We start from the raw sequence: 26,174 nt of genomic DNA on the forward strand, positions 1-26,174 counted from the left end.
GTAATAGACTAGATAGTTTTTGTTTTATTATCCTGTCTCATTACTTTGTAATCTTGGTGATATATATAAACCAAGAAGTAGAAACTAAGAAATAATTGAATCTAAGATAAAAGCAGAGAAACATTTGTAAGCAGAATTCTTAGCATTTCTCTGTACTCTAAGTTGTTCAATATTTGTAAGCAGTTGTGAGCATTTTTTTACACACAGGGTTCTCTCGATATATAATATATATCTCTAGTGGAATCATTCAAATCCACCAGAAAGTTTTTAAAGACTCTTGTTTTTAATTACTTGTGTTTGATTCATTTAAGTAACTATTCCGCGTTGTGCTAATCAATTCACACTTATATATATATTCGAGTTAGAACATTTTTATTTCGAGAAAAAGTTTCAAGAATTCCATTTAACCCCCTTCTGTAATTTTTGTCATATTGTTAAGGGACTAACAATTGGTATCAGAGCAAGCTCTTAACTTACAAAGAGTTTAAAGATCAAAACAATACAGCAAGATGAACAAGAAGGATGTTGGAGTCAAGATCCATTTTCTGCATAAAGATAATTACCATCATTGGAAGGTAAAGATGTATCTTCATTTGCTTTCTCAAGATGAGGCCTATGTTGACTGCGTAGAAAGAGGCCCTCATGTTCCAGTGAGAGCTGCAATAGGAAACGAGCCATCAGTCCCCAAGCCAAGGTATGAATGGTCTGATCCTGACATTGAACAAGTCAGGAAGGATAAAAAGGCCATGAATATCCTGTTTAATGGAGTTGATGGAGATATGTTTGACAACATTATCAACTACAAAACTGTCAAGGATGTTTGGGATACAATACAGATCATTTGTGATGGCACTGAGCAAGTTAGAGAAAACAAGATGCAGCTCCTGATTCAGCAATATGAGCATTTTCATAATGAAGAAAGTGAGTCTCTCACTGACATTTTTATTGTGTATATGTTGTGTACTTGATGATTTCATGAACAAAACACCTTGGTAGATTTTACTTAGTGAAATTATGTAGCACTCGATGGATAAGGTTTGTAGTCCCGACGGATGACTCAATATAGTCCCGACGGATGATGACTTATTATCCATCGAGTGAGTAGCTTATGTAACAATAAGTCTGTAGCACATTTCTGCATACACATTGTTTAGAATCTGTAGTAGTATTTGGGTTATGTTGACCTCAGTTAGATATGCAGAATAGATTGATTAATTGTATATAGATGATGTCTTGTAATTCTGTATAAGTGAAATGAAGTCAAGTGCCTGATTGCTACACGACGGATGAACAAACAATGAATTCGACGGATGATCAACAACCCGACGGATGATCAATATCTTGATGGAGGATCATGAACCCGACGGATAAAGAATTCAAATATCTGTTGACAGTGACAACACAGTCACATGCGTCGAGTAGATGCAAATGGAATGTGGTAGCCTATTCAACTAGGTTTTCGAGAACAAAGAAGCATTGCCATTTCCATGCTATTATGAAGATATTCAAAGATGCTGGAATAGAGTAATGAAGTAGCATTATAATAGACTAGATAGTTTTTGTTTTATTATCCTGTCTCATTACTTTGTAATCTTGGTGATATATATAAACCAAGAAGTTGAAACTAAGAAATAATTGAATCTAAGATACAAGCAGAGAAACATTTGTAAGCAGAATTCTTAGCATTTCTCTGTACTCTAAGTTGTTCAATATTTGTAAGCAATTGTGAGCATTTTTTGCACACGGGGTTCTCTCGATATATAATATATATCTCTGGTGGAATCATTCAAATCCACCAGAAAGTTTTTAAAGACTCTTATTTTTAATTACTTGTGTTTTGATTCATTTAAGTAACTATTCCGCGTTGTGCTAATCAATTCACACTTATATATATATTCGAGTTAGAACATTTTTATTTCGAGAAAAAGTGTCAAGAATTCCATTCAACCCCCCTTCTGTAATTCTTGTCATATTGTTAAGTTCTAACAATTGGTATTAGAGCAAGCTCTTAACTTACAAAGAGTTTAAAGATCAAAACAATACAGCAAGATGAACAAGAAGGATGTTGGAGTCAAGATCCATTTTCTGGATAAAGATAATTACCATCATTGGAAGTTAAAGATGTATCTTCATTTGCTTTCTCAAGATGAGGCCTATGTTGACAACGTAGAAAGAGGCCCTCATGTTCTAGTGAGAGCTGCAATAGGAAACGAGCCATCAGTCCCCAAGCCAAGGTATGAATGGTCTGATCCTGATATTGAACAAGTCAGGAAGGATAAAAAGGCCATGAATATCCTCTTTAATGGAGTTGATGGGGATATGTTTGACAACATTATCAACTGCAAAACTGTCAAGAATGTTTGGGATACAATACAGATCATTTGTGATGGCACTGAGCAAGTTAGAGAAAACAAGATGCAACTCCTGATTCAGCAATATGAGCATTTTCATAATGAAGAAAGTGAATCTCTCACTGACATTTTTGTGGTGTATATATTGTGTGTTTGATGATTTCATGAACAAAACACCTTGGTAGATTTTACTTAGTGAAATTATGTAGCACTCGACAGATAAGGTTTGTAGTCCCGACGGATGACTCAATATAGTCCCGACGGATGATGACTTATTATCCATCGAGTGAGTAGCTTATGTAACAATAAGTCTGTAGCACATTTCTGCATACACATTGTTTAGAATCTGTAGTAGTATTTGGGTTATGTTGACCTCAGTTAGATATGCAGAATAGATTGATTAATTGTATATAGATGATGTCTTGTAATTCTGTATAAGTGAAATGAAGTCAAGTGCCTGATTGCTACACGACGGATGAACAAACAATGAATTCGACGGATGATCAACAACCCGACGGATGATCAATATCTTGATGGAGGATCATGAACCCGACGGATAAAGAATTCAAATATCTGTTGACAGTGACAACACAGTCACATGCGTCGGGAAGATGCAAATGGAATGTGGTAGCCTATTCAACTGGGTTTTCGAGAACAAAGAAGCATTGCCATTTCCATGCTATTATGAAGATATTCAAAGATGCTGGAATAGAGTAATGAAGTAGCATTATAATAGACTAGATAGTTTTTGTTTTATTATCCTGTCTCATTACTCTGTAATCTTGGTGATATATATAAACCAAGAAGTTGAAACTAAGAAATAATTGAATCTAAGATACAAGCAGAGAAACATTTGTAAGCAGAATTCTTAGCATTTCTCTGTACTCTAAGTTGTTCAATATTTGTAAGCAGTTGTGAGCATTTTTTGAACACGGGGTTCTCTCGATATATAATATATATCTCTGGTGGAATCATTCAAATCCACCAGAAAGTTTTTAAAGACTCTTATTTTTAATTACTTGTGTTTTGATTCATTTAAGTAACTATTCCGCGTTGTGCTAATCAATTCACACTTATATATATATTCGAGTTAGAACATTTTTATTTCGAGAAAAAGTGTCAAGAATTCCATTCAACCCCCCTTCTGTAATTCTTGTCATATTCTTAAGTTCTAACAATTGGTATTAGAGCAAGCTCTTAACTTACAAAGAGTTTAAAGATCAAAACAATACAGCAAGATGAACAAGAAGGATGTTGGAGTCAAGATCCATTTTCTGGATAAAGATAATTACCATCATTGGAAGTTAAAGATGTATCTTCATTTGCTTTCTCAAGATGAGGCCTATGTTGACAACGTAGAAAGAGGCCCTCATGTTCTAGTGAGAGCTGCAATAGGAAACGAGCCATCAGTCCCCAAGCCAAGGTATGAATGGTCTGATCCTGACATTGAACAAGTCAGGAAGGATAAAAAGGCCATGAATATCCTCTTTAATGGAGTTGATGGGGATATGTTTGACAACATTATCAACTGCAAAACTGTCAAGAATGTTTGGGATACAATACAGATCATTTGTGATGGCACTGAGCAAGTTAGAGAAAACAAGATGCACCTCCTGATTCAGCAATATGAGCATTTTCATAATGAAGAAAGTGAATCTCTCACTGACATTTTTATGGTGTATATATTGTGTGCTTGATGATTTCATGAACAAAATACCTTGGTAGATTTTACTTAGTGAAATTATGTAGCACTCGACGGATAAGGTTTGTAGTCCCGACGGATGACTCAATATAGTCCCGACGGATGATGACTTATTATCCATCGAGTGAGTAGCTTATGTAACAATAAGTCTGTAGCACATTTATGCATACACATTGTTTAGAATCTGTAGTAGTATTTGGGTTATGTTGACCTCGGTTAGATATGCAAAATAGATTGATTAATTGTACATAGATGATGTCTTGTAATTCTGTATAAGTGAAATGAAGTCAAGTGCCTGATTGCTACCCGACGGATGAACAAACAATGAATTCGACGGATGATCAACAACCCGACGGATGATCAATATCTCGATGGAGGATCATGAACCCGACGGATAAAGAATTCAAATATCTGTTGACAGTGACAACACAGTCACATGCATCGAGTGGATGCAAATGGAATGTGGTAGCCTATTCAACTGGATTTTCGAGAACAAATAAGCATTGCCATTTCCATGCTATTATGAAGATATTCAAAGATGCTGGAATAGAGTAATGAAGTAGCATTATAATAGACTAGATAGTTTTTGTTTTATTATCTTGTCTCATTACTTTGTAATCTTGGTGATATATATAAACCAAGAAGTAGAAACTAAGAAATAATTGAATCTAAGATACAAGCAGAGAAACATTTGTAAGCAGAATTCTTAGCATTTCTCTGTACTCTAAGTTATTCAATATTTGTAAGCAGTTGTGAGCATTTTTTTTGCACACAGGGTTCTCTCGATATATAATATATATCTCTGGTGGAATCATTCAAATCCACCAGAAAGTTTTTAAAGACTCTTGTTTTTAATTACTTGTGTTTTGATTCATTTAAGTAACTATTCCGCGTTGTGCTAATCAATTCACACTTATATATATATTCGAGTTAGAACATTTTTATTTCGAGCAAAAGTTTTAAGAATTCCATTCAACCCCCTTCTGTAATTCTTGTCATATTGTTAAGGGACTAACAATTGGTATCAGAGCAAGCTCTTAACTTACAAAGAGTTTAAAGATCAAAACAATACAGCAAGATGAACAAGAAGGATGTTGGAGTCGAGATCCATTTTCTGGATAAAGATAATTACCATCATTGGAAGGTAAAGATGTATCTTCATTTGCTTTCTCAAGATGAGGCCTATGTTGACTGCGTAGAAAGAGGCCCTCATGTTCCAGTGAGAGCTGCAATAGGAAACGAGCCATCAGTCCCCAAGCCAAGGTATGAATGGTCTGATCCTGACATTGAACAAGTCAGGAAGGATAAAAAGGCCATGAATATCCTGTTTAATGGAGTTGATGGAGATATGTTTGACAACATTATCAACTACAAAACTGTCAAGGATGTTTGGGATACAATACAGATCATTTGTGATGGCACTGAGCAAGCTAGAGAAAACAAGATGCAGCTCCTGATTCAGCAATATGAGCATTTTCATAATGAAGAAAGTGAGTCTCTCACTGACATTTTTGTTGTGTATATTTTGTGTACTTGATGATTTCATGAACAAAACACCTTGGTAGATTTTATTTAGTGAAATTATGTAGCACTCGAAGGATAAGGTTTGTAGTCCCGACGGATGACTCAATATAGTCCCGACGGATGATGACTTATTATCCATCGAGTGAGTAGCTTATGTAACAATAAGTCTGTAGCACATTTCTGCATACACATTGTTTAGAATCTGTAGTAGTATTTGGGTTATGTTGACCTCAGTTAGATATGCAGAATAGATTGATTATTTGTACATAGATGATGTCTTATAATTCTGTATAAGTGAAATGAAGTCAAGTGTCTGATTGCTACCCGATGGATGAACAAACAATGAATTCGACGGATGATCAACAACCCGACGGATGATCAATATCTCGATGGAGGATCATGAACCCGACGGATAAAGAATTCAAATATCTGTTGACAGTGACAACACAGTCACATGCGTCGAGTGGATGCAAATGGAATGTGGTAGCCTATTCAACTGGGTTTTCGAGAACAAAGAAGCATTGCCATTTCCATGCTATTATGAAGATATTCAAAGATGCTGGAATAGAGTAATGAAGTAGCATTATAATAGACTAGATAGTTTTTGTTTTATTATCCTGTCTCATTACTTTGTAATCTTGGTGATATATATAAACCAAGAAGTAGAAACTAAGAAATAATTGAATCTAAGATACAAGCAGAGAAACATTTGTAAGCAGAATTCTTAACATTTCTCTGTACTCTAAGTTATTCAATATTTGTAAGCAGTTGTGAGCATTTTTTTTGCACACAGGGTTCTCTCGATATATAATATATATCTCTGGTGGAATCATTCAAATCCACCAGAAAGTTTTTAAAGACTCTTGTTTTTAATTACTTGTGTTTTGATTCATTTAAGTAACTATTCCGCGTTGTGTTAATCAATTCACACTTATATATATATTCGAGTTAGAACATTTTTATTTCGAGCAAAAGTTTTAAGAATTCCATTCAACCCCCTTCTGTAATTCTTGTCATATTGTTAAGGGACTAACAATTGGTATCAGAGCAAGCTCTTAACTTACAAAGAGTTTAAAGATCAAAACAATACAGCAAGATGAACAAGAAGGATGTTGGAGTCAAGATCCATTTTCTGGATAAAGATAATTACCATCATTGGAAGGTAAAGATGTATCTTCATTTGCTTTCTCAAGATGAGGCCTATGTTGACTGCGTAGAAAGAGGCCCTCATGTTCCAGTGAGAGCTGCAATAGGAAACGAGCCATCAGTCCCCAAGCCAAGGTATGAATGGTCTGATCCTGACATTGAACAAGTCAGGAAGGATAAAAAGGCCATGAATATCCTGTTTAATGGAGTTGATGGAGATATGTTTGACAACATTATCAACTACAAAACTGTCAAGGATGTTTGGGATACAATACAGATCATTTGTGATGGCACTGAGCAAGCTAGAGAAAACAAGATGCAGCTCCTGATTCAGCAATATGAGCATTTTCATAATGAAGAAAGTGAGTCTCTCACTGACATTTTTGTTGTGTATATGTTGTGTACTTGATGTTTTCATGAACAAAACACCTTGGTAGATTTTACTTAGTGAAATTATGTAGCACTCGACGGATAAGGTTTGTAGTCCCGACGGATGACTCAATATAGTCCCGACGGATGATGATTATTATCCATCGAGTGAGTAGCTTATGTAACAATAAGTCTGTAGCACATTTCTGCATACACATTGTTTATAATCTGTAGTAGTATTTGGGTTATGTTGACCTCAGTTAGATATGTAGAATAGATTGATTAATTGTACATAGATGATGTCTTGTAATTCTGTATAAGTGAAATGAAGTCAAGTGCCTGATTGCTACACGACGGACGAACAAACAATGAATTCGACGGATGATCAACAACCCGACGGATGATCAATATCTCGATGGAGGATCATGAACCCGACGGATAAAGAATTCAAATATCCGTTGACAGTGACAACACAGTCACATGCGTCGAGTGGATGCAAATGGAATGTGGTAGCCTATTCAACTGGGTTTTCGAGACAAAGAAGCATTGCCATTTCCATGCTATTATGAAGATATTCAAAGATGCTGGAATAGAGTAATGAAGTAGCATTATAGTAGACTAGATAGTTTTTGTTTTATTATCCTGTCTCATTACTTTGTAATCTTGGTGATATATATAAACCATGAAGTAGAAACTAAGAAATAATTGAATCTAAGATACAAACAGAGAGACATTTGTAAGCAAAATTCTTAGCATTTCTCTATACTCTTAGTTGTTCAATATTTGTAAGCAACTGTGAGCAATTTGCACACAGGGTTCTCTCGATATATAATATATATCTCTGGTGGAATCATTCAAATCCACCAGAAAGTTTTTAAAGACTCTTGTTTTTAATTACTTGTGTTTTGATTCATTTAAGTAACTATTCCGCATTGTGCTAATCAATTCACACTTATATATATATTCGAGTTAGAAGATTTTTATTTCGAGAAAAAGTTTCAAGAATTCCATTCAACCCCCCTTCTGTAATTCTTGTCATATTGTTAAGGGACTAACAATTGGTATCAGAGCAAGCTCTTAACTTACAAAGAGGTTAAAGATCAAAACAATAGAGCAAGATGAACAAGAAGGATGTTGGAGTCAAGATCCCTTTTCTGGATAAAGATAATTACCATCATTGTAAGGTAAAGATGTATCTTCATTTGCTTTCTCAAGATGAGGCCTATGTTGACTGCATAGAAAGAGGCCCTCATGTTCCAATGAGAGCTGCAATAGGAAATGAGCCATCAGTCCCCAAGCCAAGGTATGAATGGTCTGATTTTTATGGATTAAAAGCTAAGGTATAAAACTGCTGTATTTATTACTAAGGAACGTGAGCTTCGAGGCTCGATTTGACTGCTCTTGTGTTTCGTGACTCAATCTCCCTTAACAATATACCTACGTACCTTGCTAATTGCCAATGATCAAGTCAAAAAACGTAGTTCTTAGTGATACTTGCCCTCGGGGCTATGGCGGCGAGGGCTCACCAAGGATGTAGTGACTTTCATGTCCTCCAAGGACTAAGTCTAAAACGTAGTTCTGATTTGTGGGGTGAGGCCCCTTATATAGATGTTGGGAGTCCTTGAATTGGACTTGGGTTAGGAGATTTGGTGGGCAAGTCTCAGAATTAGAATGGACTTCGGAGTCCTAAGAGGTAAGAAGTTGATTCATTATCCCACCAGGTTTCTTGGAGGCCAATCTACAAGGATTTATTTCTCCACTAGGACTCATCTTATCAGCTGACTTATCCCTTATTAATTAATTATGAATTTAATTAATATTCAGGGTTTTGGGCCTTCTCAAATGGGCCAAGTTGTTGGCCCAATTCTGATATAATTAATGCAACATTAATTACATACCCAAACCTTATTTTCTTCCCTATCATTTGCCCCCCAACTTTTGGGAAACAGTGACTAGGTTTCGCAAAAGTTAAGTTCATTCGTTCCCTTACAGGGTATCGTTTTTGTGTAAAGTGTGGAGCGACCTACACATTTACAACAATTTACTTTTTTCCCTATTATTTAGGAATTATCTTAATTTCTGGATTTTTTCACAGATATATATTTTTTTAATTTTCAGCCCTTTTTCGACCAGGATCCTAGTCGAAAATTTGACCTGGATCCTAGTCGAATTTTGGGCCAGCCTCTCAATCCTGGTCGAAGGATTTCGACTAGGATCCACGACCTGGATTTCGACCAGGATCCTCGTCGAACCTTCGACCTGGATCTTGGTCGAAAATATGTCCTTGTTTTGATTCCTGGTCGTAAGGTTTCGACTAGGATTCACGACCTGAATTTCGACCAGGATCCTAGTCGAACCTTCGACTTGGATTGTGACCGAAATTTCTGTCCTTGTTCTCGAAAAATATCGTGTTTGATTTGGGAATTCGACCTCAATCCTGGTCTTATTTACCTGGATTTCGACCTCAATCCTGGTCTTTTTTACCCATAATTTTCGGGTGTCTGTTCAAAAGAATTCGAATAGAATTTATGACCTCAAATTCGACCTCAATCCTGGTCTTATTTACCTGGATTTTGACCTCAATCCTGGTCTTTTTTACCCATAATTTTTGGGTGTCTGTTCGAAAGAATTCGAATAGAATTCACGACCTCAAATTCGACCTCAATCATGGTCTTTATTGGGCTTCTTCCTAATTCAATTTTGGATTGGGCCTTGTTTGGGCCTTCTCTTTTTCCAAATCCTAATTGGATTTGGGGCTTTAATTTGTTCCTATGCCTCTTTGTGGGCTTTTTATATTTGGGCCCTTTTGTTGATTTTCTTTAGAAAATCCTGGATTTGGGCATTGATATTGGGCTTCTTGGGCCCCTACATTTCCAAATCCTATTTGGATTTGGGCTTTGATTCTTTGAATTTGGACCTTGACTTGGGCCTTTATATTTCCAAATCCATTAAGAATCAAAGAAATCGTTAAGAATCTTCGAGGATATTCCGGAAGGTTCTGGAATGTGGGCTTTTTCTTATCATGGTGATTAATATAATCGTCCCTTAAGACTTTCAATTTGTGTTTAGCCTCAGCCAGACTTTTCTGATCATTTTCTAGTGAACGTTCTATTCTTCATGAAACTTATTTTCGTGGATGTCCTAGTCTTCATGAAATTTGTTCTCATGGACTCTTTATCCTTTCCGAAACTTGTTATCATGGACATTATACTCTTCACAAAACTTATTTCCCTCCGTGAAGGTTCTAGTCGGCCTAATCCTTCCTTTTGGAGGACTAGGCATCACTGACTCTTGGTCGGCCAGAATCTCACCTCCGTGAGCGTCTTACTCTTCATGAAACTTATTTCCCTCCGTAAGGGTTCTAGTTTTCATGAAACTTATTTCCATGGAAGTTCTTATCTTCACTAGGAGCATCCTTTGGCTCTAGTTCATGGTTTTCTTAGAACCTTCTCTTAGGGGCCATCCCTATTAGTTATGGACGTTTGTAGACGTTCCTTCGAGGACATCCTAGTCGGCCTAACCCTCCATGTGGAGGAGTCAGCTTCAAGGTCTCTTGGTCGGCCATAGAGACCAAGCCCTTGAAGCCCTGGTCATCCGTAACCTCAATGTCTAGAGCTTCTTAGCCCTTTGGGATCCTATTTTGTAGAAGTTCTTGAACTTCAATATTCTCAATATCAATTCGTGGATTAGACTTCTCTCTTTTTTATTCGAGGGAGTGCCTTGCCGGATGCGGACCTCATCCAAGGACCCTTTAGACGATCAAAGATCTTCATGGATGGCTACTCGGCCTCCTCTGGTCGGTCAAGGGGAAACATTTTTGCTTTCTTGGACAACATATCTCGATGGACCTCGAATATAAACTATCACGTTCGTTGTAACACCCCCAGATCCGGGGTCAGGGATCCGGGTCGTCACGGTCTTTCTTTCCACAATATCACTTAACTGAATTAATAATAAATAACCTCATGTTGTGACCCCACACTAACACAACACAACCCGTTATAGTCTCAGAGATGAAATTGAAATAAGTACAAGTCTTTGAATCCATAATTTAAAAGTTATTACAACCCAAAATGATTACTTGATAAGTTTACAATTAATTGCCATTATCTGCCACAAGTTATAATTATACATAATTGATTCCCAAAAGTAGAAGGTATGATCTACAGATAGATCTACCTCTGCAGCTATAGCAGCTATGATCTCAACGAGAAGGCGCGGGGCGCTTCCCACGCTCTTGCGCTGGGTCTGCTTGAGTCTGGCCATCTTTCCTAACTGTTGTTGTGTGATGAAGAAATAAAGCAAGAGTGAGCATTACAGCTCGCAAGATAATATATAGTGTAAACAATAATGCAAGTATCTAAATGGATAACTTACTAAAATCCTTTATCAAGTGTAAGATAATTATTTACTGGATATAAGCAAAAACAAGGGATGAAGTTACCAAATACTTCACTATACTTATATCATTTATAAAGCTACTTGAACTACCACTGTTCAAAGTATAATGAGCTTTCAACAGTTCATCACATAGATGAGACTACAAGACAAGATTTGAATAGATTAAATCTTTGAAGTATTATTGAATGAAATGAAGTTATGATATACTTCATTAAGTCCCGATATATATATCCACATATATATCTCTTTATACATTTCCTGAAAACCTCTGTCATGTAAAGTATGAACAGAGTTTGTAACATCCAATGAATTTTTGGAAAGGAAAAGAATTGTGGCATAAACCCGGTATCTTGCTGATCAGGCAAAGATACCAATAAGTAACCTTTTCTACTAGTAGATGGACGAATTCCCCACTGGTCATCACCCTGGTCGCAATGGGACCTTATGCTGGACTGCCACTCAACCACTTACACATTTGATGGACTCCCACTGAGCCACTTACACTTTCATGGACGCCCACTGAGCCCATGTTGCTTATGTCGACTCGATAGATGGACTTACTTCCCGAACGTTGGGTAAATAATCAATTCATTTACCAAAACAGCAACCTTGTTGTGAATATAAAATACACTACAGAGCCGGATCCCTCCGGTTTTGAGCGAGTATTTAAATCCCCTTTAAAAGGAAGATCTTAAATATATAAAAAATGAGTTTTGGGATCCGCTCTAACTTTTAAAAATCATTTTAAAGACTCGAAAACACTTTAATAAAATATCTGAATATTATTATTTAAATAACATTCCCATAAAGAATAATCTTTATAAAAATAATTGAAGTAGAAGTTGTAAAACTTATACTTGAAATGAATAGTAAATAACCAAAGATATACTTATACGAAAGTAATATCTTTATTTGAATAATCAAAAGTAAGTTTGATTATCGACACATTATTCTTTAATAAAATAAAGAATATTATTCAGTAAATAATCGGAGTCATAGGTCCTCAAATGAATATTCAAATAATATTCATTAAATAATATAAATTGAGTCATAAGTCCTCGAATTAATATTCAAGTAATATTCATTAAATAATATAAACTGAGTCATAAGTCCTCGAATGAATATTCAAGTAATATTCATTAAATAATATAAACTGAGTCATAAGTCCTCGAATGAATATTCAAGTAATATTCAATAAATAATATAAACTTATTGAATAAACCTTATTCGATTAATAGTTTTGAAAACTATATCAATATATATATATAAATATATATATCATATATTCAGGAATATCTACTCCCGGTTTTAGAAAAGGGTTCACCTTTGGGTCCCCTATCCTCAGGGTATACGCAACTACTGCTTATCTCTAGCATAGGTATTATGCAACTATAAGCATTTGAACCAACAGATATATATATCAAGATTACGAAACAGACATGCATATATACCATATCAGATGCTCCAATATATTGCAAGAATTTGCTAATAACAATCATGCATCTATCACAAGATAATGCATATACACATATACATCACAACAACAGTTATACGGGTAGAAAACTTGTCTGAGCGACTGGGGGTTACAAATGGCTTGGGACGAGTCTGGTAACCTATAAACAACATATAAGTTGGAATTAAACCAAAGTCACTTATAAATCTATACTTTAACCAATTTAGGCTCTAACGCTCGCTTTGCGCTTACTGATTCTCTTAAGTCGCTCGAGTACCCTCGGCTCCACCATTTTTAATAAATTAAGCATTACGAGTTTTAAGGCGATTCTTTCGCGAGTGTCTTACCAACTGCCTATTACACTTTACATAAATGTTTCATACTCCAATTAGTCCTTTAAGGTCTTTAACCTATGTTTCAAAGTAAGGCGAGGGGTAATGGTTCGTTCGCGAAACGCCGTTACTTAAAACGGTCTTTCTCCTAAACCGTACATCGGAATCAAACGAACCACATATCAAAACGAAGCTCGTAACATGAACTATCTAATCATGGCAATGGTCAAAACCTAGTAGTGAGTTCACGGGTCCTAATGTTAAGAGCAAAAATAGTCTAAAGTAAATCGGACATTACGACGGCTATGTTTACGCGATTACCAATTTTATTCTACTCCAAACCAACCCACAATCAACCCACAATCACAACCCAATCAAAACTTCATCCATACTTCACCATAACAGCCCCACAACTCAACATTATCAATTATACTATTCTCAAACATGAATTTAAACTATACTTAAGTTCATTAATCAATACTCCAAGAATTACAACTCCAAAACATTACAACACCAACTATCCTCTACATTCACAACAAACAAGCCTCTCATGAACTATAACAACATAACTAAACCTAATACTCAAGTAAAGTTAGGGTTTGGAGGGGTTATACCTTCCTTGGAGAGTGGAGAATCAAGTAACTAGCTTGGAATCACCCTTAAAAGTCCTTATCCAAGCTTAATCTAAACAAAAACTCAATAAACAAAAATTTTAGTTCTTGAAAAACACTTTTCACCATCTTCTTCCATGATTTTTAGGAAGATATTGTGAATGATTTAGGAGCTCAAACTTATAGGATAGCTATATCTATGCATAAGGAGTCTTGGATAATTACCTTGCTAATTAACAAAGCTTGGAACTAAGATTTTGAATTTCTTGCTTTGAAGAAGAAGAAAAAGTCGAGAGCTTTTTGGATGAAGAAATGAAATAATTTTGTGTTTTGGTGAAATGATTTGTTGATTTTGATTTGTTTTGTTTTGTTTTCTTACCTTTTACCATGGTAACTTTTGTGTGGTTCTAATTCAACCAACAACACACTTGCTTTGGTCATGCTTATGTCACCATGTGATGTCACCCTCCCACCTCTGTCCTTTTCTCATTGGTTTGATGACATCATCCCTACTAATCTCTTCGATTAGCTTCTAATTACTTGGCTAATGACCGCTGATCTGTTATACTGTTCGCTTAACTTTCGTTTTCTTTTATCGTTTGAGGGATCATACCCGGGATCTTATTACTTGGGTTCCCTTAACCTTTCTCAATACATTATATTCCTTTTATGATCCTCTCTTACAATCCTTGAATTTAAATCCTTTTTATCCTGTTACCTTATACTCAATTCTTTCGATATCTGGTGGATTTTCGGGAAAAATCAAAGTGTTCGGATTTGGATTCTAACGATCTTTACATACACTTATTTATCATAAAGAGTACTATTACGATCTCAGAATAACAATAAAAGAACCCCTACATAGTGTGGCATGAAAAGTTTTCTTATTCAGCAATATCAGCAAAAACACTATTCATAAGGGTTACAAAAAGTTCAAAATTTTGGGCTTATTACATTCGTGTTTTTTATGGGTCCTCATAATTCAAAGGAACCTGCTGGCCTAACCCCTCTTATTTTTCCATTGGTTAAGTTTGTTCCAATTAGGTGAACAGCTTCCTGAGCGGGGATGTGCGGGGCTCATGCCTTGTATTTGGTAAACCTATTTTTCAGAACTTTCAATACTTCATAAATTAAAGGAGGAGCCTGGCTGGCTTAAGGCATCCCTTGGAGGCCGGTCTTCTGGAGCCCTTTCCGAGGGATCTCCAGTTGGTCAAAGACTTTCTCTTGAGGCTGATCTGCCTTCTTTGGTAGGCTGGAGTTTGTAATGTAGACTTCAATTGACCATATACATTTCGTGAAGTTAGCTTTCTAATATCTTTTTCTTATTAGGCCAACGCCTACTTCGCAGGTTCTTTCACTAGGAGTGCAAAATGAAGGAGTGAGCACATGGCCTTGGATGCATTGATGAAGAAACTTGAGAGAAAGTTTCAGGACTGGGATTCTAGAGCTCTCTTAGCGTTTATCGACAGTCGGAAGACTTATTCAAGATGATGGACACCCATGATGAGCTGCGCTCCGTTAATATGTCCATTGGCTCTGTTCATAGCTCTTACCCGGATATGGTAAATTTGCAGGACTTTCCTAGCCTTTGGGTTGTTTCTGAGGTTGCCATTATTGGCCAATCATCTGATTTTGAACTATAGATTGTCCTTCAGTGTTTAGGCCTTGTATGGCTTTGTTTGCCGTGTGTGGCTTTTATCTATTTGCGGTCCTTTATGGACTTGAACACCTTCAGTATGTAACCTAATTGTTCATCATGACTTGATTTCTGATCCTTTATGATCTCCTGCATTTGTAGTTTGATTTCATATTCATCTTTTATTTTTGGTACTTTGGCCCTTCGGGAATTTTATTCATTGGATGCTCGTACACTGGTCGACCTTATTCCTCCATTTACTACTAAGTACCAGGAACATGTCTTTCATGTCCTAAACATATTAAACCTTCAGCTTCGAAACGCGCCAGGAAGGGGCACTTTGTCACTGCTTAGGGTTTCCGACTTGTAGGATCCTCATCCTCATGTTTTCTTGACCTTATACGGCCTTTCCCAGTTTGGGATTAAATTTTCTTTCTCTTCAACTCCTGAAGCCTCAATCTTTCTTAAGATCAAGCCTCCTTGGTAAAAGAACCTTTCTTTAACCCTTTTATTAAAATAGAGGGAGGCTCTTCGTTGATGGTCTGTATTGCGGGCGTTGGCCTCATCTCTGACCTCGTCAATGGGATCGAGAGCGAACCTCGTGCCTTCTTCATTGGTTTCCGATTCATAATCTTCGATCCTAGGGGATCCATGTGTGATTTCAAGGGGAACCACTGCCTCGGCTCTGTATGCCGGCATGAATAAGGTAGCTTCAATTGTCACTTTGCAGGTGGTATGATATGCGCATAGTATAGGCAGCAACTCATCCACCCAAGTATTTCTCGAGTGTTTAGCCCTCTTTTTAAGTCCATCCAGGATTATTCGATTTGCCACTTCTGCTTGCCCATTGGCTTGCGGGTGAGCCACAGAGGTGAATCGTAATTCAATTTCATTCTCCTCACGATACTTTTTGAATTCCTCATTGTTGAACTGTGTTCCATTATCGGTGACTAGGATGCTGGGAATTCCATATCGGCACATAATATTTTCCCACAGGGATTGTGCAACCTGCTTAGTTGTGATTTTGGCCAAAGGCTTGGCTTCAATCCACTTAGTAAAATAATCAATGGCTACAATCAGGAACTTCCTTTGTGTCATGGCCATGGGGAAAGGCCCAAGTATATCCATTTCCCACATAGCAAAGGGGATGGGTGAGTTGATGGAGGTCAGCATCTTTGGGGGTTGTCTAGCGACAGGTGCATGCTTCTGACAGCGATCACACTTCTTCACATACTCTTTGGCATTAGCCATCATTTCTGGCCAATAGAAGCCTAAACGGGTTATCTTGTGAGCTAGTGCTCTGCCCCCCAAGTGTTGCCCACATATACCTTCATATCCTTCTTCAAGAGCCAAGCGTGCCTCATCGGGCCTGAGACACCTTAAGTAAGGAACCACAAAAGATCTTTTATACAAAATCCCATCTATCAAAGAGTACCTTAGTGCTCGAACAACCAACTTCCGTGCTTCAGTAGCGTCGTTTGGCAACAACCAGGTTGAAATTGAGCCTTAATGGGATCTATCCATGACGTCCCCAGGCCTATAGGAGCTACAAGCTTAACATCAATGCTCCGTGTCTTCAGAACACGGAAGTATACACTTCCTGAACTTTCCTCTATCTCAGATGAAGCAAATTTTGATAAAGCATCTGCTTTAGCATTTTTCTCCCTTGGAATGTGCTCATCATGGAATTCATCAAATTGGGTCATCACAGCCCTTACTAGGCGGACATACTTAGCCATCGTATCATCCCTTGCCTCAAACTCTCCCTTTACCTGGGATATGACCAGCTTCGAGTCTCCACAGACCTTTAAATTCTTGACTCTAAGTGTCCCTGCTAGGCCGATGCCAGCTATCAGAGCTTCATATTCTGCCTCATTGTTTGTGGTTGAGAAGTCTAACTTCATGGCATACTCAATCAAGAACCTATCAGGGCTTTGTAAAACCAAACCTGCTCCACTTGAATTTATTTTTGATGCTCTCTCAAAATAGAGGACCCAATATTCCTTCTCCTTATCATCCTTTTCTTTGTCCCCCTTATCAACTTCCTTGTCTTGAGGTATGGTATCTTCCTGCCCCCGACTTCTTGGTTGGGTATGGTACATTCCACCACGAAGTCAGCCAATGCCTGGGCTTTTATTTCCGTTCGTGGCTTATACTTAATGTCGAATTCTCCCAGCTCTATTGCCCATTTGATCAACCTTCCACTAGTTTGGGACTATGAATGATACTTCTCAGGGGTTGGTTTGTTAGCACCTTAATCCTATGAGCCTGGAAGTAAGGACGCAACTTTCTTGAGGCCATTACCAAGGCTAAAGCAAACTTCTCAATAGTTGAATAATTCAACTCAGCTCCACGCAGAATTTTGTTGACATAATATACGGGTTTTTGGATTTTCAGTTCCTCCTTAACCAACACAGCGCTCAAGGCACTTTCTGAAACGGCCAAGTACAAGCATAAAACCTTATTCAAAGCTGGTTTGGCCAACAACGGGGCCTGGGCAATATATTTCTTCAATTCCGTGAATGCCTTCTGGATTTCCTTACTCCATAAAAAATCCTTAACCTTCTTTAGGGATCTAAAGAAAGGCAAGCACTTGTCCCCAGATTTGGAGATAAATCGTCCCAACGCAGCAACCCTTCCAGTGAGCTTTTAAACATCTTTGATAGTTTTTGGTGGTTCCATATCTAGAATTGCCCTTATTTTGTTGGGATTGGCCTCGATTCCTCTCTTGGAGACCATCAATCCCAAAAAAATTCCAGACCCTACTCCGAAAGCACATTTTGCAAGATTTAACATCATCTTGTGGTATCTCAGGATCTCAAAAGCTTCCCTCAAATAGGTTATATGGTCAGTCTTCACTAGACTCTTGACTAACATGTCATCAACATAAACTTCCATAGTCTTCCCAATAAGATCCTTGAAAATCTTATTTACCAACCTTTGATAGATGGCTCCTGCATTCTTGAGACCAAATGCCACAACAAGATAACAAAAAACACCAAAGTCAGTGATGAATGATACCTTTGGGATGTCGTCCTTGTGCATCTTGATCTGATTGTATCCACTGAATCCATCCATGAAGTTTAGCATCTCATGTCCAGCAGTGGCATCTATCAAAGTATCTATCCTTGGCAATGGGAATCAATCTTTAGGGCATGCGTCATTCAGATCAGTAAAGTCCACACACATCCTCCATTTTCCATTGGCCTTCTTCACCATTACAGGGTTTGCTAACCATTCTGGAAATTGTATCTCCTCAATGAAACCAGCCTCTAAGAGCTTCTCTACTTCTTGTTTTATAGCTTCTTACCTCTCTGGAACACAACTTCTTTTCTTTTATTTCACTGTCTTTCGATTTGGATCCATGTTCAGTTTGTGAGTGATTAGTTCCGGGTCTATTCCTGGCATATCAGCTGCCGACCATGCAAACACATTGTATTTTCTTGTAAAAACCTCACCAACTTCCCTCTAAGGGGCTCCTCTAGTGTTGCTTCAACGAAAGTCACTTTCTTAGGATCCTCGGGGTCTAAAGGAATCGGAACCAAGTCTTCTGCTGGCTTCCCCCTTTTCTCATCATTCTCTCGGATATCCAGATCTTCAATAGGTAGAATCTGCCCCCCGACTCCATCTGCCCTCAGTGAGGCCACATAACAACTTCTAGCCATTTTTGATCTCCTCTCTCTTCTCCAATCCCATTTCGGGTGGGAAACTTCATAACGAGATGGTAGGAAGAAGGGACTGCCTTAAAGGCATGTATCCCTGTTCTCCCCATGATAGCATTATAAGTTGAACTAGCCTTTACCACCACAAAGTCCAACATCTGTGTTGCTTGCCTTGGTTCTTAGCCTATGGTTGTTGGCAACTTGATTATCCCTTCCACGGGGCATTCTACTCCCGTGAATCCATATATCGGCATATCGGTCGGGGTTAGTTGAGAATCATTATAACCTATCCTTAAAAAGGTGTCATGGAGCAAGATATCCATCGAAGCACCATTATCCACGAGGACTCTCTTGACCGGGCTATTTCCTATTATCGGTGTTATGACCAGTGGGTCGTCATGAGGAAATTTCACACCCTCTAGGTCAGAATCATCAAAAGCCATTGTTACTCCTGTCCTGGTCCTCTTCGAGGCTTCTCCCATAATATGCATAACCTCTCTAGTATATGCTTTCCTGGAGTTCCTGGATAACCCAGCAGCAGTTGGTCCTCCAAAAATCGTGTTTATCACAGGCCCTCGAGGTCGCGGCCCTCCAAAAATCGCATTTATCACCGGTCTTCTAGGCTGGGGATTCCGCCCCTGATCGTCTTGGTCCCTCCAACGATCTTCAAAGTTCTTTCTTCCATTGTTATTCCTATCGCCTCCTTCTCCAGTGTTTTTGTTTAATCTTCCTTTTCGAATGAGGAATTCAATTTCATCTTTTAGTTGTCTACACTCATCGGTGTCATGACCAACATCTTTGTGAAATCTACAATATTTGCTCTTATCTAGCTTGGAAGGATCTGCCTTCAAGGGTTTAGGCCAACGAATGTCTTGGTCTTTCTCGATTTCCATCAAGATCTGGCTTCTAGGAGCATTCAGCTTAGCATATTCAGTGAACTTTTGCCCAGGCCCTCCCTTCTTAGGGGTTAAATCAGGGTTTTGCTCAATTTTAGGATACTTGTCCTTAGCGATATATTCCAGATCAGTTTTCTGCTTCTTGCCTCCAGCAGGCTCGTTGCTTACTACGGTCGTCCTCATGCTCTCCTCCACTTTAATGTACTTCCCGGCCCTATCTTGGAGCTGCAACATGCTTTCAGGGGGCGCTTGGCCAAGGACATCTTGAAGAAATCGTCCCTAGTTCTCTGTTGTAGTTCTATCATAGTACATTATCATCAAGGTCCGGGACTTTTAAAGCCTCCTTTGTGAAACGATTCAGGTAGTCTCTCAAGGATTCCTTTGTTCCCTGCACAATGCTCATAAGAGATGCTGAACTTTTCTCATGCACTCTCCCACTGATGAACTGCTAAATAAAAGTCTGGCTTAATTCTCTGAACGACCCAATAGAGTTTGGGGGCAAATGACTATACCACCTTTGAGCCCTACCCGACAGGGTTTGAGGAAAGGCCCGACACTTAATAGCATCATTTACGGGCTGCAACAACAGTGCATTAGAGAATGTCCTAACATGATTAGCGGGATCTCCCGTGCCATCATAAGCTTTGATAATTGGCATCTTGAACTTCCTTGAGATATGGGCATTCATTATTTCTTCAGTGAAGGGTGGAGTAGGATCATCATGATCTCCAAAGGGAAGAAGATTGCTTGGATCAGCCCTTGGGACAATAGCCCTTCTCTGTATTGGACCATCCAGGTCTATGATAGGAGGAGGATTTCTTCCCTAGGAGGTAGTGGGGGTCTGGTGGTCTGGTGCGCCTCCAAGTCGCGCCTCAGCCTTCGAATCTCAGCCTCGTGAGCCATGATCCTTTCATGCACTTCTTGGGGATTCATCCCTTGGGTGCTTCTAGGATGTTGGCTACCTTCAGCCATCGACTCTTTGCCAGCACGTCTCCTTCTTGGGGCTACTTCATCATCCGAAGATTCGGAGTCTCTCTCAATATAAGGACCAGAAAATTCCTGATCCTCAAAGTTAGGAGCCAAACCTCATATGTAGGGGGGCGATCGCCCTCGTGCTTCACTCCGTCCAGCATGTCCACTTCCTCCCACCTCGGGGTAAAGGGGCATCCCATAAGAGGGGTTAGTAGTCACAACAGTTGAATACTCGTACCTAATGGGTCGAGAATTCACAAGTGCATATAGTTGTTGAACTTGGGGATTCGTACCTTGAATAGCTGAGGGAATCGTCCCTTATGGCTGAGGTTCAGTTACCCCTATCTGGGCTTCTCCTTGGGTGACTGCATAAGTTGAATGAGGAGGTACCTCCACGGTTGACGAAATCACTTGGGTTGTCCTTGATGGTGTTCCTTCCTCAAGAGCTCTAATTGTTCTCCGTGTTCTCGCCATGGTTGTTGTGCTTTCCCACAGACGGCACCAAATGTTATGGATTAAAAACTAAGGTATACAACTGCTGTATTTACTACTAAGGAACATGAGCTTCGAGGCTCGATTTGACTGCTCTTGTGTTTCGTGACTCAATCTGCCTTAACAAGATGCCTACGTACCTTGCTGATTGCCAAGGATCAAGTCAAAAAACGTAGTTCTTGGTGATACTTGCCCTCGAGGCTATGGCAGCGAGGGCTCACCAAGGACGTAGTGACTTTCATGCCCTCCAAGGACTAAGTCTAAAACGTAGTTCTGATTCGTGGGGTGAGACCCCTTATATAGAGGTTGGGAGTCCTTGAATTGGACTTGGGTTAGGAGACTTGGTGGGCAAGTCTCAGAATTAGAATGGACTTTGGAGTCCTAAGAGGTAAGAAGTTGATTCCTTATCCCACCAGGTTTCTTGGAGGCCAATCTACAAGGATTTATTTCTCCACTAGGACTCATCTTATCAGCTGAGTTATCCCTTACTAATTAATTATGAATTTAATTAATATTCAGGGTTTTGGGCCTTCTCAAATGGGCCAAGTTGTTGGCCCAATTCTGATATGATTAATGCAACATTAATTACATACCCAGACCTTATTAACTTCCCTATCACTGATCCTGACATTGAACAAGTCAGGAAGGATAAAAAGGCCTTGAATATCCTGTTTAATGGAGTTGATGGAGATATGTTTGACAACATTATCAACTGCAAAATTGTCAAGGATGTTTGGGATACAATACAGATCATCTGTGATGGCACTGAGCAAGTTAGAGAAAACAAGATGCAGCTCCTGATTCAGCAATATGAGCATTTTCATGATGAAGAAAGTGAGTCTCTCACTGACATTTTTGTTGTGTATATATTGTGTACTTGATGATTTTATGAACAAAACACCTTGGTAGATTTTACTTAGTGAAATTATGTAGCACTCGACGGATAAGGTTTGTAGTCCCGACGGATGATGACTTATTATCCATCAAGTAAGTAGCTTATGTAACAATAAGTCTGTAGCACATTTCTGCATACACATTGTTTAGAATCTGTAGTAGTATTTGGGTCATGTTGACCTCAGTTAGATATTCAGAATAGTTTGATTAATTGTACATAGATGATGTCTTGTAATTCTGTATAAGTGAAATGAAGTCAAGTGCCTGATTGCTACCCGACGGATAAACAAACAATGAATTCGACGGATGATCAACAACCCGATGGATGATCAATATCTCGACGGAGGATCATGAACCCGACGGATAAAGAATTCAAATATCTGTTGACAGTGACAACACAGTCACATGCATCGAGTGGATTCAAATGGAATGTGGTAGCCTATTCAACTGGGTTTTCGAGAACAAAGAAGCATTGCCATTTCCATGCTATTATGAAGATATTCAAAGATGCTGGAATAGAGTAATGAAGTAGCATTGTAATAGACTAGATAGTTTTTGTTTTATTATCCTGTCTCATTACTTTGTAATCTTGGTGATATATATAAACCAAGAAGTAGAAACTAAGAAATAATTGAATCTAAGATACAAGTAGAGAAACATTTATAAGCAAAATTCTTAGCATTTCTCTGTACTCTTAGTTGTTCAATATTTGTAAGCAACTGTGAGCAATTTGCACACAGGGTTCTCTCGATATATAATATATATCTCTGGTGGAATCATTCAAATCCACCAGAAAGTTTTTAAAGACTCTTGTTTTTAATTACTTGTGTTTTGATTCATTTAAGTAACTATTCCGCATTGTGTTAATAAATTCACACTTATATACATTTTTGAGTTAAAATAATTTTTTTTGAAAGAAAAAGTTTCAAGAATTCCATTCAACCCCCCTTCTGTAATTCTTGTCAAATTGTTAAGGGAATAACAATTGGTATCAGAGCAAGCTCTTAACTTACAAAGTGTTTAAAGATCAAAACAATACAACAAGATGAATAAGAAGGATGTTGGAGTCAAGATCCCTTTTCCGGATAAAGATAATTACCATCATTGGAAGGTAAAGATGCATCTTCATTTGCTTTCTCAACATGAGGCCTATGTTGACTGCATAGAAAGAGGTCCTCATGTTGCAATGAGAGCTGCAACAGGAAATGAGCCATCAGTCCCCAAGCCAAGGCATGAATGGTGTGATCCTGACATTGAACAAGTAGGGAAGGATAAAAAGGCCATGAATATCCTGTTTAATGGAGTTGATGGAGATATGTTTGACAACATTATCAACTGCAAAACTTCCAAGGATGTTTGGGATACAATACAGATCATCTGTGATGGCACTGAGCAAGTTAGAGAAAATAAGATGCAGCTCCTGATTCAGCAATATGAGCATTTTCATAATGAAGAAAGTGAGTCTCTCACTGACATTTTTAGTAGGTTTCAAAAACTACTAAATGCTCTAAAGTTGCATGGAAGGGTCTATCACACAAAAGAGTCCAATCTGAAATTCCTTAGATCTCTTCTAAAGGAATGAAAACCAATGAAGTCTCATTAAAAAACTCACAAGATTATAAGGAGCTTACTTTGGAGAGACTGTATGGCATCCGGAAAACTTATGAGCTTGAAATAGAGCAAGATAAGAGGATGGAGAGAGGAAAGAAGAAAGGAGGATCCATTGCACTAGTTGCTGAGTTGGAAAAAGAGAAGGAAGTGAAGATGGAAGCTGTTGAGTCAACTTCAAGGGTCTGTGAAAGCAAGGGCAAGGGGCTTGCAGCTGAAAATGAAGATTCTTTGAGCCAAGATGACATGGAGGACATTGATGAACACCTAGCATTTCTTTCCAGGAGATTTTCCAAGCTCAAGTTCAAGAAGAACTTTGGAGCAGCCAAGCCAAATAGAAATATGGTGGATAAATCAAAATTCAAATATTTCAAATGTGGCTTGGCAGGGCATTTTTCCAGTGAGTGTAGGAAGTCAGATTCCAGTAAGAAAAAGTTTGAGCCTGTGAATTATAAGCAAAAATACTTTGAACTGCTCAAACATAAGGAAAGGGCTTTCATAACACAAGAAAATGACTGGGCAGCAGATGGTCTGGATGAAGATGAAGATGTCAGCTATGTTAATCTAGCCCTAATGGCCAAGGCTGATGAGACAGAAACAAGTTCTTCAAGTAATCAGGTAATTACTACCGACCTTGCACATTTATCTAAAGCTGAGTGTAATGATGCCATAAATGACATGTCTACAGAGTTATATCATTTTCTTGTTACACTTAAGTCTCTTACTAAAGAAAATGCTAAAATCAAAGAAAACAATTTGTTTTTGAGTGAGAGAAATAATGTTCTTGACTCTCAGTTCATTGATTTTGAAAAGTTAAGAATTGAGTGTAAAATTGCCAAGGAAGAATTAACTGAGACCTTAAAGAAAGAAGAAATTTTAATGAAGAAGCTCGAGCGTGAACAGGAGGTAATTAAGGCATGGAAAACATCCAGGGATGTCCATGCTCAAATCACCAAAGTTCAAGGAATTGAGTCCTTCTGTGATGCAGCCTGGAAAAAGAACAAAGAGAAACTAGAACCAAATTTGGTAGATGGAGTGCTAACAGATGTAGACTCGACGGATGATGAGGATCATCCGTCGGATAACAAAAAGGGTTGTCCGTCGAATGATGAAAATCATCATCCGTCGGCTGTGAGCAAGCCTATCAGTAAAGCCAAACTTGTTAAGTTGAAAGAAAAGTATGGGTCTGTTCCAAGAACTTTGTTTTAGGAGAATCGAGTCGGGTTAAGAAAGGGAAAAAGGCTAATGTTGGTCACATGACTGTCAAACAGTTAAGTGACAGACTTGAAAAGATAGAGGTAAAAACAGAGACTAAAAAGAAAAATAATAGAAATGGTAAAGTAGTGATTAACAACAAATAACTACACACCTGATAAATATGCTCCTAGAAAAATCTGTGTCAAGTGTGGTAGTATAAATCATCTGTCTGTTAATTACAAATCTGCCATGTCTACTACCATGTATGTGTCACCTCACTTTCCAAACATGAATGCCATGTCTCCCATGCCTATGAATGATATGTCTACACATAATATGAATGCACAGTTTGCTAACATGCCATTTGCACCTAATCCTTATTATGCTGCATTTAGTATGCCACAAATGCCATTTAGCATGTCTTACTGGAATAACATGTTTACTAATAGCATGCAATTTCCTGTTGATTATAATATGCATGATAATTTGTTGCAATGAATGGTTTCAAAGGCTCAACTCAAATGACCAAGGATGAATCTGATATCCCCAAGTCAAATGAGATAAAGCCTAAGAAACAGAAAAGAAAGCTAACAAGGCAGGACCCAAGGAACTTGGGTACCAAAATCAACTTGATTTGATTTTGATGTGTGCACGGAAACAGAAAGATCTTTGGTACTTGGATATTGGTGTTTCAAGAAACATGACTGGTGATTCTACCCTTCTCACAGAGTTTATGGAAAGAGGCTGGCCCAAGTATTATTTTGGAGATGACAGCAAGGGTTATACTGTGGGATATGGCTTGATTTCAAAGGACAATGTCATCATTAAGGAGGTTTCCTTAGTGGATGTCTCAAACAAATTTGTTGAGTATCATCCAGCTTTGTGATAAAGGCAACTCAGTAACCTTCAACTCAAAAGCCTGTGTTGT

Source organism: Apium graveolens, chromosome 2, assembly GCF_009905375.1.
Source record: "Apium graveolens cultivar Ventura chromosome 2, ASM990537v1, whole genome shotgun sequence".
Taxonomy (NCBI): Eukaryota; Viridiplantae; Streptophyta; class Magnoliopsida; order Apiales; family Apiaceae; genus Apium; species Apium graveolens.